The 18,758-nt window shown below is 40.7% G+C and overlaps 1 protein-coding gene across 11 annotated transcripts in view; it reads right to left on the bottom strand.

Moving 5' to 3' along the window:
- The window catches only part of TENM2 (teneurin transmembrane protein 2), a 3,238,122-nt gene that overhangs the window by 320,504 nt on the left and 2,898,860 nt on the right, over positions 1 to 18,758 (bottom strand). Inside the window, exon 1 of one of the 11 annotated variants that reach the window (XM_063604292.1) lies at positions 9,445 to 9,461. The exons of the other annotated variants lie outside the window; for them this stretch is intronic. The gene's annotated coding sequence lies outside the window, so the exon portion shown is untranslated. Of the gene's footprint in view, positions 1 to 9,444; positions 9,462 to 18,758 lie in introns of those variants that run through there. 11 annotated transcript variants of the gene reach the window in all.

The raw sequence follows: 18,758 nt of genomic DNA, 5'->3' as shown, positions 1-18,758 counted from the left end.
ATGTGAATGTCTGAGGGCGAGCTGGGAATTTGTTCTAGCCATTCAGGCATGGCTGTAATCACCTAGCCAGGCACAGGCAGGGACATTTGTGGGAGGGGAAAGAAGAAAGGATAAGGGGACTCGAACTGGGTGCCAAGTCAGTAGCTGCCCTTGGGTTAAGAGCTTAATAGCTATTGTGAATTTGGGACCATCCCGCCCCAATAGGGCACGTTCTCACACATGAAGGGTCAGAAAGGGATTTTAATCGTAGGTGCCACATCATTTGACCATTGCCCCTATACTCATTCTTTGCCTTCCTAAATCATCAGGAAAGTATTACTTGAGATCAGCGTCATCTCCATTAGCTACTTTCCAAGTGACAAAGACAAAATAAAAAAGACCACTTGAAATATTTGAGAAGGACCCTTCTAAAGAGAAGATTTTATTACACAGTTACGTCTGAGCAGTGCCTATCTGAGCATTTCAATAAATCTACATTACCCTAGGTATTTTGGCCTCCTCTGGGAGAGGAAAGCCTATCAGTAGAAAGTAATGATTTTGGGTTTTTCAATTGCCCTAAGGATCTTGACAATACTATTAAGACCCATGCACTCCCTGTCGAGAAGTTTAGGAGTGAAATTATTAATATGCCCGGACATTATGTTGATTGTTGTGCTGTAGCAGAAAATACTCTTTCTGTTATGTGAGCAGCATTATCACTTTCCCAGGCAGAGAATTGCATCAAAAATTTAAACTCCCCTCATTCCAGCTCATCACATAGCTTTTCAAGGTCTTATTGTAAAATAGGCTGGGCAAAATTTGGATATTTCCCTACCCATGAAAGATAATATGTTTTTCAAAGACCAGGCTATTTTTTTAAAAAAGCCAAACCTCACAGTGGAATTCTCTTCCACTGAGATGCCATTCTTTAGGTCTTTAACTAGAATTTCCTGGGGGTGTATTTCATTCTTTTTTTCTCTCTCTCTTTGAGATGTTTACAGTGCTTTCCCCCAAACATAGAAAGATCAAAACAAAGATAAAATATAATTTTGATTTGAGATTGTGCCTCTGATGAACAGAATAACGGAAACAAACTCTGATCTACACCATTCATTAATACCAAGAGTGGCTGAAGCACACCAGTTAAATGGCAAGGATGGGATAAATGTTCCTGGAGCATTTTCACTTCAAAGCTCAGCAGAATTATTTACTATCTGGGTGACCTTTTCCCAGAATCTCTCCTGGTACATGCCTTATAGGGCAAGGGAACAAAAGTTTCTCCATACTATATAAACAGAAGCCAGCTGAATGTCAGACCTTGAACTGCATCTGGTGTCATGTCAAGTAACAGCTGATGTCATGGGATGTAAAGACATATCGCTGGAGATATTTTCAGAACCCCCTTTTTGCCTTTAGAATGCACACACATACACACACATGCACGCACCCACACAAGTAATTACCCAAGATAATCAAATATCTGGAGAAACATCCACTGCCTAAGACTACATGGCTCAAGTACTGTCAGAGAGAGCACTCTTTGGATTTTGCTGGTAATTGTTTACTGGTTTCTTTCAAAGTTGTCTTGGCGTTGTTTTTACCTCCCAATTAAAATAAATCAGCCCTCTCACAGTGCTCAAGACCTTTCTTATGATGTTGCATGAATGATGAGTAGAAGTACCCCGCTGCTGAGCAGGCTTAGAGGAGAAACCTCTCACCCTCACCTTGAAGATCCCCAGGATGCCACTAACTTTTAGAAAAAACTGGGACCACCAGGAGGCCAGTGTGTTATCAGCCCTCAGTTTTGCGGTGGGAGGAAGAGGCATTGCCATAAGAATCACTGGGTCCCACTGTGCTCCACTAGAAAAAAGGTTTCTTTCTAGCAAGGGTTCAGGAGGCCATTTCTAGGGCCTTTTCAGTCTTGAAAACATTGATCTCTCCAGTTTTGCCTGGAGGACTTCTGAAGTTAGACAACCAAAGTTCTGAGGTGCTTAACCTCTGTATCCTCATCTGTAAAAGGTGGTTAATAACAATTCCTAATTGGTAAAGAGAGTTAAATGAGATGCTATGTTTAAAGTGCTCAGAAAATGCATCACACATAGAAGGCCCTCAGGAAATGTCAGCATTTATTTTCACCTGAATAGGCTAATTATTATTTATTTATTTACTTTTTTTGAGATGGGAGTCTCACTCTGTCACCCAGGCTGGAGTGCAGTGGCGCCATCTTGGCTTACTGCAACCTCTGCCTCCCAGGTTCATGCGATTCTCCTGCCTCAGCCTCCCGAGTAGCTGGGATTACAGGCACGTGCCACCACATCCGGCTAATTTTTGTATTTTTAGTAGAGATGGGGTTTCCCCGTGTTGGCCAGGCTGGTCTCAAACTCCTGACCTCAGGTGATCCTTTTGCCTTGACCTCCCAAAGTGCTGGGATTACAGGTGTGAGCCACTGTGCCTGGCCTATGTTTTGAGATGGTGGAGAAAGGGGTGACACAGACCCTGTGATTTAGATTTTTGTGTGTGTTGTTTTTAAGAGGCAGAGTCTTGCTCTGTCACTCAGGCTGGAGTGCAGTGGTACAGTCATGGCTCACTGTACCCTCGAATTCCTGGGCTCAAGCAATCTTCCTGCCTAAGTCTTCCAAGTAGCTGGGACTACAGGCACATACCACCATGCCTGGCTAATTTTTTTTTTTTTTTTTTTTTTTTGGTAGAGATGGGATTTTGCTATGTTGCCCAGGCTGGTCTTGAACTCCTGACCGCAAGCAATCCTCCCATCTTGGCCTCCCAGAGTGCTGGGATTACAGGTTTGAGCCACTACACCCAGCCAGGATTATTATTTCAATGACTTGAAAAACTTTCTGTTGCCAGATACTTTTAAGGTAAATAGCACCATTAAGAATAAGGGACCATTTTCCTACTGAGTTATAGTAACTCCAGGCCTTACAGAATATCAAAATAATCAGTGCACTTATTTTTCACATTTGCAGTTTAATACACTGAAATAAAACTGTCCAATGGTGGACAATGTGAAGTGCCTTATAGCAGCTTTTGTCCTTTGATAAATTCTCTTCTTCTTTTATTAATTAGCACAAGGAAGACCTGTGTTTCCTTGAGTTCTGGTAGTCCTGGTAAACATCAGCCCTCATTTTGCATGAAAAAACCTTAAAATAAAATCAAGGTTTTCAAGTTTCTTTGGCTCATTTATGAGCCATGCAAGTTGCTCTATCATTGCAATCCACTGTTGAACAATTCACTGACGTCCTGAGTTGTTCATCACATTTAGATGGTTTAAGTCATGAATTAGCAATTTGTTTCTCAGGGCTTCTTGGGTTACTGAAACATTCTAGTATTTATCATCTCAAATGGGATCATTCTTAATCCCATAATGTAGAGAGGGAGTCATCTCTCACGTGAAATAATCAGATTTGGCGGAGAAAATAATTTCCATTTCTAACACTGCCTATCTGACACTTTAATAGTGTAGTCTGGAAAGGCTTCTCGATAAGATGATATTTGATCAGAGACCTGAAGGAAATAGAGAGAGAGAGAGCCATTCCAGTGTCTGAGGGAACAATGTTTCAGGCAGAGGGAAAAGCAAGAACAAAGGCATTTTAAATCTGGGACTTGTGTGGTGTGTAGGAATTGCCCAGAATATCAGCCTAGGTTTGTCTCTTTCCTGCAGATTCAAGCCTAGTTCTTGAAGAAAATATTGCAAGAAATAAGAAAGGCCCTGATCTGGATCCTTACTGGCCTCTGCCTGATTTGGAACCGGCCAAGCAGGCTCCTATTTGAGACTCTTTGCATTTGCTGTACCCTTGGCCTGGAGATACAGATAATTGAGTAGTTCATTCTTTCCATGTCTGCAGGTCTCAGCTCAAATGTCATCTTTTAAGACCTGCCTTCCGAGACAGCATCAGTCATCTTATCATCCTTCCATTGCTTTCTTTTTCTCTAAAGCACATACTGGCACCCATTTTTAAAAAAACTCATTTGTCTTTCTGCACCAGGAAGTAAGCATCTTGAAGGCAAAGATGCTATTTTATTCTCTGTTGAATCCCTGGCTCTTGGAGTACTTGGTAGACACAATAGACGGTTGTTGAACAAATGACCGAATTAGTTAATTAATTACATATTGACAAATATGGCAAGAACAAAGAAATTGGAGAAATGCTCCAAATTCCATCAGAAATGAAAGTATGTTGAAGTATACTGCGGTATCATTTGAGACAAATCTCAAAAGCTTGAACTTGATCAAAGTTCAAGAAGAAAAATTATCATGGGCTTCCTTGCCAAAACACAGCTCTATCTCATGCAAACTGTAGTAATTTTTTCTCTTCCTACAGCAATCCAAACACGACAACAAATGCCTTACAAGCAGAAATCCCCATGGAACTAATGGGAGCAGAGGCCTCCCACACACCCCAAGTGGGAATAGACACATTTCACTTCCAAACTCTGACTAACAGGATCTCCTGTGGCTCTTTCTGCCACCTGAAAATGTTCACTTTTCATCACAAATCCATTGTATCAAAGAATCTTTGCTAAAGGCTTCTGACTCAACCAGGCTGGGTGAATCCTGATTCATCTGCGTAGTTGCTGATACAGAAAGGAACTCGATGTGGCACAGAAAGAGGATGATTTGCTAAGAGTTTGCAAATCAAAAGTAAGATGTATGGAATTCCGCTTCTTTCAGGAAGACTTTTTGGATTGGATCAGATGAAATCCAATGGCTTCCTCAACCCTATGCTGACAAGTATGTTGTTTTATGGTTGCTCCCTTCTAGGGCTGACATTGGAGCTAACATCAACACGTTATATATTGAAACACTTTATTTGATAATTTTTAGCCCACTAAATTGTTATAAGCTTCTCTGATTTATACATGGGGAAATAGAGCTTGGATAGAGTTTCCATTTAACAGATTTTTTTGTTGTAAAGCAGAGGTCCCCAACCCCTGGGACACAGGCCAGTACAGGAACTGGGCAGCATAGTAGGAGGTGAGCAGAGGGTGAACACGCATTACCGCCTGAGCTCCGCCTCCTGTCACATCAGTGGCAGCATTAGATTTTCATAGGAGTGTGAACCCTATTGTCAACTGCACACGCGAACGTTCTAGGTTGCACGCTCCTTATGAGGATCTAACTCATGCCTGATGATCTGAAGTGGAACAGTTTCATCCCGAAACCATCCCCCTCTTCCGTAGAAAATTTGTCTTCCGTGAAACTGGTCCTCGGTGCCAAAAAGGTTGAGGAATGCTGTTGTATAGAGCCTAGAAAAGCCATGCGCAGGGAGTCACTTGAGAAAGTCTTTTATATTCTCTGAGAGAAATCCAGAGAAGTGACAGTTTTCTCCACAAGATTCCTTTTGCCTTCTGTCCAATTAAATTCCTTACACAAGAACAGTGACACATTAGCTAAGCTCACTTATGACAAACAATTTTTTTTTTTTTTTTTGAGACAGAGTCTTGCTCTGTCACCCAGGCTGGAGTGCAGTGGCACAATCTTGGCTCACTGCAACCTGTGCCTCCCAGGTTCAAGTGATTCTCCTGTCTCAGCCTCCCAAGTAGCTGGGACTACAGGCGCATGCCACCACACCCGGCTAATTTTTGTATTTTTAGTAGAGACGGGGTTTCACCATGTTAGCCAAGATGGTCTTGATTTCCTGACCTCGTGATCTGCCTGCTTTGGCCTCAATTCTTAATCATTGATTTGTTCATTTGTTCCTTTATTCACGTCTTCATTTGTTCACATGTTCCTTCATTCAGCAATTAATGATTGGGCACCCACCCTGGGTCAGAGGGCTTTTGGAGGTACAGAGTTCCTGGCCTTGACGAAGGTAAAGAAAGAGACATGTCCTGTGCTGACCTTTTGGGTAAGCCACAAAGACTTCACCTTAACTCTTTTGTTCCCTTGTGGTTTTTAACCACCAAAATACTTTACTTTTCCATGTATGTTGTTTTCATGTTTCAGCTCATGTATAAAATTTTGTAGAGGCCATTATGACACACTGCTTTGAAAGTGTTTCACAGAGGCATATTGTTAAACTCTACACCAACGCCTTTCCCCTCTCCTCACCCCAGCCTTATCTCCCAAGGCTAAGTCACTATTCTGTTGGGTCTACATATATGCACATCTCAATGTGCAGGTTTTTTGCTTGCACACCATTTAAAGGATGCATCATGGCACACAGAGCAATTCACAAGAATGTTAATTATTACCTATGGAGAGAAACTGTAACATTTTGATTCATTTGTGTTTTCAACTGAATGTGGTATTTATCAACTGTCTTTTGTGTTTAATTCTAGATAATAGAGCATGGCAAATTGGAGTCTTCAATTAAGCACACGGAATACATGTGCTGAATTGCTTTCTTTGCAAGGTTCAGAGTCAGAATTCCTGCCCTGGGTTCTGAGTTGCTGAGTGAAGACGATGATGGAGAGCAGTGGAGACACGTGATTTTCAGGGTACTCTTTGCATGCATGAAATGGAGCAAGACTTATGAAGGGAAAATGAAAGAGGAGGATAGGAAGATACGTCACCTCCTGGGTTTCCTCCAATCATCCAGTCCTCATCTCTCTGTATGTCTTTGAACACTCTGAGCGCCATCATGCCAATTCCATGGATGAAACAAATACCCATGACTCAGCATTTTTCTAATGAAAACACATGCGGTCTGACCCGAAGGAGAAACCACAAACAGAATTGAGAAAAGCAGGGAGGCAAACTTTGCTTTTCTTTTTCGTTAACCAACAGAAAATGTAAGGACTGTTTCATTAGGGAATAAAAAAAAATGACTTACAGAATTAACCAGAAGCAGCTCATGATAAAATACAGTATCACGCTAGAAATACATGCTTTACTTTTCATGAAAGCTAACCACATTGCCATGATGGGAACTCTCACACATTGCTGGTGGGTATGCAAAATGAGACAGCCACTCTGGAAAACAGTCTGCCAGTTTCCCGTGATGTTACACTTACCACACACCCTAATAATCCCAAGTCTAGGTATTTACCCTAGAGAAATGCAGACTGAATGTTCAACCCAAAATCTGCACATGAAAATTTGTAGTGGCTTTATTCCTTGTCACTAAAAACTGAGAACAACCAGATGTCCTGCAAGTGACTGAATAAACAAAGTATAGTAATTCATATACTACAAAGTATAATTCATGGAGTACTATGAAGCAAAAGCAGGAATGACTAGAGTTAATAACAAAGTATTGTATTGTTGAAAATTGCTAAGCGAGTAGATTTTAAATGTTCTCACCACAAAGAACTGAAAAGTATGTGAGGTAATGAATATGTTAAGTAGCTTGATTTAGCCATTCCACAATGTACATATATGAAAACATCGTGGTGTATACCATAAATATATACAAATGTTATTTGTCTATTAAAGAAGTTAATTAAAGAAAAGGATGGACTATTGATACACACAACCACTTGGATACATTGCAAAGGTACCATGCTGAATGAAAGAAATTAGTTTCAAAAGCTATGATTTCATTTAGATGACATCCTCAAGAAGACAAAACTGTAGTGACAAGGACAGATTAGTGACTAGGAGAGACTGAGACAGGGCTGGGGTGTGTAAGTAACTACAAAAGGAGAACATGGGAAATTTTCGAGGCGAAAGCGTTGTCTTGGGTTCCTGCAATTGTGACAGTTCCAGAAATCTGTATTTGTGTTAAAATCTACAGAACTGTACACAGTGAAGCCAATTTTACTGTATGTTAACTTTAAAAATATAATACCACAATAAAATTAAACATAACGCTGAATGCTAAGAATAGGATAGACTTGCTTCAATGGATGGGGGAAAGACTTGCTTAACGGTAGGAGCCATTTCAGGCAGAGACACTGAGGCTACTCTGTAACAAGGGAGAAAGGCAGCCTGAAAACTTGGTAAATCTGTTTCCAAAATATTTTTCATGTCCTTAAAAATAAAAGCACACTGGAAAACACAAAAACGGAATCAACCTCTCAGTAAAAGTCCTATTGGCATATCGTTAATCGTTTTTGTATTTACATTCATTTAAATATTGTTTGCTAAAGCTCATGTGTTCTATTGCAAGCTGTTTAAGAAACTATACTGTGTAGAAAGGAGAATGAATGGTTTCACTGTACAAAGCTGTCGGCTTCTCTACTGACACTCAGCACAATCCATAACCTTGTTGAGACATTAACAGGACTACATTACTCATCACAATAAGATTATTAGTTGATGGGAAACAAATTACAGACCTTCCCAACCTGCTCTACTTCCTGACTGCATACAAGGCGATTTTTCATCAATGGAAATTGCTACCCAGGAAGAGAAACTTGTTTGTCTTAGGAAATTTCCAATAGTAGAAGGGGTTCATTCTGGGAACAAAAAGTGCAAAGTGGTAAAAGAAATAAAAAGTTTAAAAATTATTTAGATGGAAGCCTAAGGGTGTTCACAGCTTGGCAACATATTGGGTAGAGATACAGAACATGAGCTGGGGAAATCGAAAAAAAAATCATACCTGTTTTGTTTAATATGATGGCACAGCTCTGCATGTTGCCATGGATTTATTGGAAAAACACCTTTAGGAATGGAGGGGATGCCAAATACAGTGCTGGCAATTTACGGAGACATCTAAAATGACTTGGTCTGTTCTAGTCCCTGTGTCATGAATGCCAGCAACTAGCAGAGGCTTTCTCATCTTTCAGTTCTCAGATCCTCCTGGAGTACCTTCCTGGACCACTCTCTTCCCCTGCAGGTGGAACCAACTTCTCTCCTTCACCACCTCCAGGAACCATGTACAGATGCTATTTTCCCACCCGCCACTCTCGTTCATTACTCTCCTTATCCTTTTGCACAAGGGACTGAGCTCCAAGTCCAAGGTCTGTTACATGACTGAAGGGGAGTTGCAATAACGGTTCATTAGATCACAGTTTCCAATAGCAACGGCTTAACCTGGGGAAACAGGTGTGGTGTAATTAACATAGCTGTCTGTACAGTTTTGGCACCTGTGACCCACATCAGTCCTGTCCATCAGATTCCAGGGGGTTCCTAAACGATGGGGCTGGGAACTCACAGAAAAGAGAGGGATGTACAGAAAAATGGCACTACCTAGGCTCACAATAGGGTCTTTGGCTCACAAAAGCTTGTCCCAGGAAGTAGACCAGGACAACATGTGAGAAGTGTGAGAATCCTAACAAGAGTGAGGCACTGACAGATAATTCACGACACTCCATTGCACTAACGGCTCTTTTCACGCCTCTGTTTCTCTCTCGGTTTGTAGAGCAGTACCTTGTCCTATTGCTCTCTAGCTTTCTGGGGAACACTCTTGCCCTGGCTCTGTCCTCGTCCCCTGAGGTGTTCTGACCTTTCCCGCTCACACTCATGAGGGCACAACTAAAATGCCACCTACTGTTTTGTTTCCCACCCCCTTTCTTTGCTTCCAGTCTCAGAAAGTCAATAAAAGCCATCATTCTGCCTACCTGGACGACTCAAGGGCAGTGCAGCCTGCACACCCGTCCTGCCGAACGTGTACTAAGCCTGCTCCGTTGCACTGGTCTTTGCTAGCTGCCCGTGATGCTGAGCACACACATGCCAGGCCCTGGAAGGCTGCCCTGAATGGGATGGAGCCGAGTTTCCTTGTGGGAAGACGGGAAGGTTCGAGCGATACGGGCATGCCCTGAGTCAGACAGGCGAGTGCTATCTTTGTCTTCCCTCCCAGGGATCACACTGCCAGTCTGGTTAATACCCAAAGGCTCTCGACATGTCTCATTGCTCCAGCCAAACTCCCTCGTTCCAATTTCTTCCTCTGAAGCAGCTTTCATCGTGTTACATCAGTGGCTAGGCTTGACATCGGTACTTGTTTTCCAGGGGAAAACAGACCCTTTCAAGTATTTGCTTTTAAAGGTGACGACAAATGGGGATGTCTACACTCCTACCAGGTTACATTTTGGCTATAAGATGAGGTATGGTCTGAAGCCAAAACAATTTTAAAGAAAATGTTGGGAAAGGAAATTGGAATCTTTCCCCTTCTAGGAGGAGGGATGTCTTATTTTCTGAGTTAAATGCATTTGTTCCACCCTGTTACGATGCTGCTTTCTCTGATAGTTTAGGGATAAAACAATTAATGTGATATGGTGCTGGAAATTCAAAACATTTGAAAGTTTATAATAGGATCTGATGTAATATTATGTGGGCAGGTTTTACTCTTCTACAAAACAGTCTTTCTCAACCTAACCAAAGAAAGTTGTCCAGGATAATATGTGTTCTGGGGGAATCAGTCCCAGTTTAACTTGATTTCTAAAATTGGTTTGATAATTCCAGATCAAGTACCACCTCCTATAAGGTGCAATCCTAGATGTCTTCGCCATATTCATATTTACACTTTTCTGTCATCTCCTTTGGCACACTGTGTGTGTCAAATTCATTTTCACACTTATCAACAATATTGATGATAATGATAATAATAACAATTGCTAATTTTTTGTTAGCACTTTTACCACCTGCCAGCTTTTGTTTTAAGAACTTTACATAGATAATGGTATTTAATCATCACAGTGACCATACCGGGGTGGAAGGAGATACCCATTATACAGATCAGGAGGCTGAGGTTTAGAGAGCTTAAGTACCTTGCCTCAGGTAGGAAGTCATTGTCAGCCCAGGCCATCCCATCCCTGGCTCCTCACTCTAGTTGGTCCTGGGTCATGAATGTGCCTTTTTTTTTCACAATTTATTCATAAATGAATTAGTCGAAATGCGTGAACTTCCCAGACAAACCCAACTCACTGTCTGCAAATGCTCGATATTTTTATTTTAACCATGCTGTGTGGATATAATAATTCAAAATTGGAAGCTAAATTTGGCTGCATTTTTAAAGAGAGCATAATGAGCATAATTCAACATTTAATTGATGGCTGAAAACCTATTAAGAGAAAACATATTGTACTATGCAGTCATATAGCTGTGTATTTCCTTTTGATTTATTTTGTCTCCATCCTTGAGGTCACGCTGTCAATCTTTGGGATGTTTCTGGGCCTGCTGCTCACAACATCACACACTCCTTACCATTTTTGCTGTTCATCTCTGAAGTTTTTGTTTAAAAAAACATTTAATTTTTAAAAGTCATGTGTTAACAAAGAACAAACAAACACCTAGCTGAAGGCCTAACAAAGTATAGAGCAAATGCCTTCTAAAAGCCATTTTGAGAACTTACAGGGCAGTTTTTGAAACTAATTTCTTTACTTGGGGTTATCGCCCAGAAAGTCAAAGTTGTCAAGGGCCTGTCAAGAACACTGACTGTGCTCTGAATTGTCACTTCGCTGGTTTCTGCACATGACCTTGTTTTCCCAGGTGGAATATAAAATTGGAAGGTGGAGATCACCTTATATTTGAAAAATGAATTCTTGCCACTGCTTAGGCTGGGGCTGCAAAGATGTGAACCCCCTTTCCAGGAGTCTAGAGTTTAGCTCTTTTCAATACAACATGGTTGGTGGGGAAGACAGGAGACACTTGGTTTGGTTTTGGGGTTGGCAAACGGGCAAACGATGGCCACGGACCACATTCAGCCGCCGAGCTAAGAATGTTTTATACATTTTTGAAGGATTGTGAAAAAGAAGAATATGTGATAGAGACTGCATGCAGCTCACAAAATGAAGCCTGAAATATTTTCTATCTGGATCTTCATAGGAAAAAAAAAATTGCCGATTCTTGGCTTAGCGGATGAGGGAAGGCTTCCTGGAGGAAGAGGTACATGCACTGTCTCATTATTAATTCAACAGGGTCTCCTTCAGTCTTACACACATATGTATGTATGTTTATTGTATATTATATGTATGTTTGAATGAATGAAAGATGAAACAAACAGGCATAACTGGTAGGGTCAATTAGTGTTGACCATGGACAATGATTCGACCCTACTAATTATGCCTGTTTATTTCATCGTTCATTCATTCAAACATACATATACATATAATGAACACACATACACATGTGTGTAAGATGGAAGAAGACCCTGAATAATTAATAATGAGACAGCTACCATGAGCAAATACAGACTGTAAATCAGCACATTCACTTTAGCTCATTGAAGACACAACTGAGGAGAAAAGCCACAGAACAAGAAACAACCACCTTTCCTTTCGCAGGTCCCATGTTACATCCACTCACCATTAGTCTGTAGGGGACTGAGACCTTCACGATGGAATTGCAGCAAGACGTGTGCTGCTAAGCAGCCAACAGATGATGCCTCACAGAAGTTAACACTCTGTCCCCCTCCTGCACCTGCAGTCAGACTCCCGACTTACAACTGTTCACCTAGGCAGCTCAATACGGACCTCGGTGAAATCAGCAAACATATCTTTTTTCTTCTCTGGTGTTTTATATCTTGCCTACTATTTGGGCTTTATTGAAACAGAAATGTCACACTGCTGTCTTTAGAACACTCATAGAGTTTGAACTAAGAACACTGTAGCTAGTGCCCTACACAAGAAAGTGAGGGGATGCAGATTTCATCTCTGAAACGGCAGAAGTAGACACAGCTTCAAAACAGCTATTAATCTGCGATAAGGGAAAAGGCATAAGGGCTCAAGATCTTCCTTCCAACTCCCATCAAAACCAAAGTTAAATAATCCAGCTATTTCTGAAGCAATTAGCAGTATATATTATTTCCCAACACACATGAACGAAATCATTTTGAAAACCAGTGCTCTTGACACGTTTCGCTATAAAATCAATTACTTTTAAAGGCAAGAAGCTCATTCTCCACCCGGGGAACATATGATACACCACCTGCCTGCTCCAAGAGATGTTTCTTGTTTTTTTTTTTTTTGTTTTTTTTTTCTAATGGGTTTATGGGGTTGGGGTGCTCTCCCTTCTGGTATTATCTGCACATTTCAGCAATAAGGAATTTCAAACATATCCCAATATTCTACGACTATTATATGGCCCAATTTACAGGCCTTTTGAGTCTATACCATCAGGAGACTCTTTATCTTCTGTTAGGAATTAGGCTTTCCCAACTCGATATGATCTTAATTATCAGAAGTGCATTCTCATCCAAGTTCAATCTCTGACATCATAATAAAGTACAGTAGCTCCATTTCTGATGAGAAAAGCTGATTCAGGGTGATACTGTATATATCTGTTTGCATAGCAGGAATCAGGCCTGAATTTATTTTCCTAGAGATTTTTCATGGATAACATTTTCATTTTCATCAAAGGCAACCAATTTAAAAGTTCCTCTTGCTGTTGACAATCTCTATAGTTGGAAACTTGGGATGATTACAAATGGCAATGGTTTTCAAGGGGCAAAGGGTGTTATCTTATTTCCAGAGCTTATAGCATAAGGCATGGTCAGAATGGTGCTGCATTAGTTTGCGATCTTCTGCTTTTTTGTAAGAATTAAAGGCAAATAACTCCTCTTGGCTAAAGGTGGCACTGACAAAGTTGTAAACCTTATGCAACTATACGGTGTGCACACATTGCTTAATAAGTGTTTGAAATTGGGCATTTTCTATCAGAGCAAAAATAATAACTCTTTTGGGGCTAGTTTAAATGTCATTTAATGCATTTTCAGTTTAATTCCATTAACGACACCTTGAAAAGAAATCATGCTTTAAAAAAAAAAAATTCTCTTCTTTAGAAATGATTCACTCTGTCAGAAATTGGCTAAGAATTAAAAAAAATTCTACCAGCCTGGGCAATGTAGCGAGACTTTGTCTCTACAAAAATAAAAATAAAATAAAAAAATAGCTGGCATAGTGACATGCACCTGTAGTCCTAGCTATTCAGGAGGCTGAGGTGGGAGGATCATTTAATTTCTGGAGGTCAAGGCTGCAGTGAGCTATGGACAAGCCATTGCACTCCAGCCTGTGCAACAGGGTGAGACCCTGTCTCTAATAAATAAATAAATAAATAAATAAATAAATAAATAAAATTATAAGAAAAGCTCAGCTAATTTAAATTAAACATAAGTCAATTGTTAACAGACACAAAAAATGCCTTTTTAAAAACGATTCTTCATTGATTCTTCACATAGTATCACTAACTTATTTGTTCCTATAGAAAACTGAAACATTTATGTCTAAGCATCCCTAAGCACCTTGATTAAAAAAAATAATAAGTGTTAAGAAATCTGTATTTGTGAGGATGTGTCTCAGGCCATGTCACGACTACCATTCAAATTACCTCTAAAAAAGCCCCCTCTATCTGAGATAGGCCAAACTCAATTGATCTTTTTACGTCTCTGGTCTGCTCTGGAAGAAAGTGAAAACTGCGATTTCCCTGGAGTGCAGTAAAGAGATCTGAGCATGCCTCTTCTTTAAGCAATAACCATTAATATGGGTTCCGCTTGTACCAGACATCTGTAATGCTTTGGGCTGTATTTTCTGGCAAGATAACAGTGTTGTCTTGAGAATTGGTGCATGAAAAGGACAGAAGGCAGAGAGGCAGAGCTGAACTGCTCACTTGTGCTCCTATCTGAGGGACAACAACTCTTATCTTGCATGAAAACATAGCCCTGAGCCATAAGGAAAAATTTCCTAACTCTTCCCCTACCAATTTTGTCAGTCTCTATTTTTGCTTGTGGCTCATGGCTGACCTTGATTAGAATCCACTCTCCCATGTAGCAGTTCGAGGGAATCTGAAATAAGATCACTGAGGAACATCTCTTAGAGTCCTTCAGGTCCAGAGTCCACTTCTTTGACAAGCCATTCTATGGGCAATCTTTCTGGAAAATGACCCAGAAATAATATTCCATAAATTCAACAGCCACTTATGAAGCATCTATTGTACACCTGAGCCTGATTGTGATGCTAATAACATGGTAATATCTAAAATATAGTCCTTATCCTTGAGGAGTTGGTCCTTTAGTAAGAGAGACAGATGACTTCAACAGAACTTGATAAATGGAAAGAAAAGGGAATGTGCAGGGTATTCTGGAACTATCTTCTTCTAATGGTAACATAATAGAAACTCATATGCTTTTGCATAGACTCAGAATTTTCTAGACTAGGGCAATTTCATTGGCAAGCAAGATAGGCTGTAACATCCTCTAAGAGGCATTTCTCAAATGCTCTTTAAACAGTCTAGGAATCATCCTGATCTTCACCCTCCCTCCCTTCCTTCCTTCCTTTCTTCCTGCCTGCCTGCCTTCCTCCCTCCATCCCTCCCTTCCTTTCCCTTTTCCTTCCTTCCTTCCTTCTTTCCTTCCTTCCTTCCCTCCCTCCCTCCCTTCTTTCTTTTCTTTCTTTCTTTCTTTTTTCTTTTCTTTCTTTCTTTCTTTCCTTTCTCTTTCTTCTTCTCTCTTTCTCTCTCCTTCCCTCCCTCCCTTCCTTCCTCCCTTTATTTCTTTTATTTCTTTTCTTTTTCTTTCTTTTTCCTTCTTTCTTCTTCTTTTTTTTTTTTTTTTTTTTTTTTTTGAGCCAGGGTCTCCCTCTGTCACCCAGGCTGGAGTGCACTGCAGCAATCTCAGCTCACTGCAACCTCCGCCTCCTGGGTTCAAGTGATTCTTGTGCCTCAGCCTCTTGAGTAGATGGGACTACAGGCACGCACCACCACATCTAGCTAATTTTTTTGTATTTTTAGTAGAGATGGGGTTTCACCATGTTTGCCAGGCTGGTCTCGAACTCCTGACCTCAAGTGATCCACCTGCCTCGGCCTCCCAAAATGCTGGGATTACAGGTGTGAGCCACCACACCTGGCCCACACATTCTTTTAACACATATTTTGGTGTCTCTTCTGTGCCAGGGGATGATATAAGCATATCGCCCTCCTTCAGTAATAACTAAATAATTAAATGTGCTGTTTTCCCATTGGATGCAATTTTGAGAAGACCAAAGCTCTAGCTATCTGCCTAACAATCTCTCTCTCTCCCACAGCTCTATCATGGTGCCTGGGATACATTAGTAATATCCTTTATGGGCCTAGAGGAAATGAATGTCTTCAAATTTGCTAAAGCTTCATGTTATCAAATTAATCTCATTGTCATCCAATGTCCTATTAAGACTTGGGGTTTTGAGGGCCTTAGGAATATAATTGATAGGTTTTGATGTTGGAGTGAGAATGAAATGGGAACCATAGACATTTCGGGGGCTCCTAGAGAGGGTAAGGAAATGCCAATAGGAGAGACAAGAAATGACAAAGATAATTCTTACATTTGTCTTACCATTGTTATTATGCCCCCATACCCCAGAGAAGAAGGAGGGAGAGGAGGAAGAGTAGGAGGAAGAGTTGTGATTAACTGATTTTCCTTTTTGCTGAATGAAATAAACTGTATCAACCCACCTCCTGGACACTATTGGGTTAACTGGGATAATGCTGGTGATTCCCTACCAAAATAATTTCAAAAAAGCATTTAGTCTTCCTACAGTATGCCTTTATCATTGTTGGCATATGTATTTCAGAACATCAGCCTCTCTATAGCAGGCTCCACCAGGCTAGGTCTGCTTTAGAGTTAGGGTAGGCAGGCACTCAGGACCCGGGCCAGCAATGGAGACTCAAGGGTGGCATCCTGCGACCTCAGGCAAGCCAAGGCAGGAGCTCTGTTTTTTTCCTGACACCAACCTCACTCCAGCTAATGAGTCCCCTCGTTCTGGTTCTGTCCAAGCCAGAGCAGCCTTCCTAGGGGATTTAAATAAAGAAACAAAAATACCCAGAAACCAGTTTCCAATACTGCTTGCTTTCTTCGAATGCAAACCACTTGCTCAAGGAGGCACCCTGCCCTCCCTCCCTATGTGCAGCACACACAAGGAAGCCTTCTGTATGGATTGGCATAAAAATAAGGATTGATTTATGCACTTAAGGCCACCAAGGGAGTGACATAAGCCCCGTTGGTGTCCTTGCATCCAGGAGACTACATTAGCACCGCTGCATTACCTGGAAGATGTGCAGAATCACATGTGGCTGACATCTCCCCCGACTCAGCAGCCAAGATGCTCACAGGCACTATTCACTCTACAATGTCAGTAGAATAATGTAACATTCAAGAAGAAGGCTCCTTGTATAGCAAGGACAGTTTGGAATTATAAAACATTGGGAAGAAGTAGAAAGTGGCATAGAGATTTTTGACTTTAGACCGATGAACCCAGCCTAATGGAAAGGGTGACTTTTAAATTATGAGCCCCCATCTGTGGGGGAAATCAAAACAAAAATCAAAGTAAATTTTAAAACACCTCTGTTTTTCTCTCTCTCCCATAAGACTTGTATGTGCACACACACACACACAAATGCAGACATACACACAAATACAATGGGCTACCTACAAGAAGTCCAAATTAAAACCTGAAGCTGGCCAAAAAATTAAAAATTAAAAATATCAAACTCCAAGCTGTTAATACCAAATTTTGTTGTGTTTTAATTAAAGTTTTTAATTTGAGATAATTGTAGTGTCACATGCAGTTGTAAGAAATAAGACAGAGAGATGCCAAGTACTCTTTGTCCAGTTTCCCCCAAAGCTAGCATCTTATAAAATGATATCATAATATCACAACTAAGGAATTGACATTGACACAGTCAACATACAGAAAACTCCCATCGCTAAGACACTAAGGTCTTGTGTGTGTGTGTGTGTGTGTGTGTGTGTGTGTGTGTGTGGTGGAATCTCACTCTGTCACCCAGGCTGAAGTGCAGTGGCAGCGATCTCAGCTCACTGCAACCTCTGCCTCCTGGGTTCAAGCGATTCTCCTGCCTCAGCGTCCCAAGTAGCTAGCATTACGGGTGTGTGCCACCAAGCCCAGCTACTATTTTGGATTTTTAGTAGAGACAGGGTTTCCCCATGTTGGCCAGGCTGGTCTCGAACTCCAGGCCTCAGGTGATCTGTCCGCCTTGGCCTCCCAAAGTGCTGGAATTACAGGCATGAGCCACCATGCCTGGCTAAGAAGATCTTTCTTGTTGCTCTTTTGTAGCCACGCCCATTTCTCTCCCACTCTGCTTTTTAAAAACTAAGGGGAAGTTTACATATAGAAAGCATTTCTTTTACAATGACAAGTTGAGGAGTATTTAATTATATATATATATATATATATGCAAAACAATAGAGAGGAATTCAACAAAATGTATAAAGAGGAGTATTTCTGTGTGGGAAGAATACAGGTGATTTTCATTTTCATCTTTAAGTGGGTCTTTCTTTCCTATTTTTATTTCTAAAAATTGTATTCAGGTTCATCATACTCAACACTGAACTTTATTTTTTATTTTATTTTTCTTTTAACTTTCATTTTAGGTTTGAGGGTACATGTGAAGGTTTTTTACATAGGTAAACACGTGTCTTGGGAGTTTGTTGTACATATTATTTCATCACCCAGGCATTAAGCCCAGTTCCCAATAGTTATCTTTTCTGCTCCTCTCTCTCCTCCCACCCTATTCCCTCAAGTGGACCCCAGTGTCTGTTGTTTCCTTCTTTGTGTTCATAAGTTCTTATCATTTAGCTCCAGCTTATAAGTGAGAACATGTGATATTTGGTTTTCTGTTCCTGCATTAGTTTGCCAAGGATAATGGCCTTCAGCTCCATTCATGTCCCTGCAAAAGACGTGATCTTGTACTTTTCATGGCGGCATAGTATTCCATGGTGTATATGTACCACATTTTAAAAATCCATTCTGTCATTAATGGGCATTTAGGTTGATTCCATGTCTTTGGTATTGTGAATAGTGCTGCGATGAACATTTATGTGCATGCCTCTTTATGATAAAATGATTTATAGTCCTCTGGTTATATACCCAGTAATGGGATTGCTGGGTTGAATGATATTTCTGCTTTTAACTCTTTGAGGAATCCCCATATTGCTTTCCATGATGGTTGA

This window comes from Pan paniscus, chromosome 4, assembly GCF_029289425.2.
Source record: "Pan paniscus chromosome 4, NHGRI_mPanPan1-v2.0_pri, whole genome shotgun sequence".
Taxonomy (NCBI): domain Eukaryota; kingdom Metazoa; phylum Chordata; class Mammalia; order Primates; family Hominidae; genus Pan; species Pan paniscus.
This window is presented reverse-complemented; position numbering and strand designations above follow the sequence as displayed.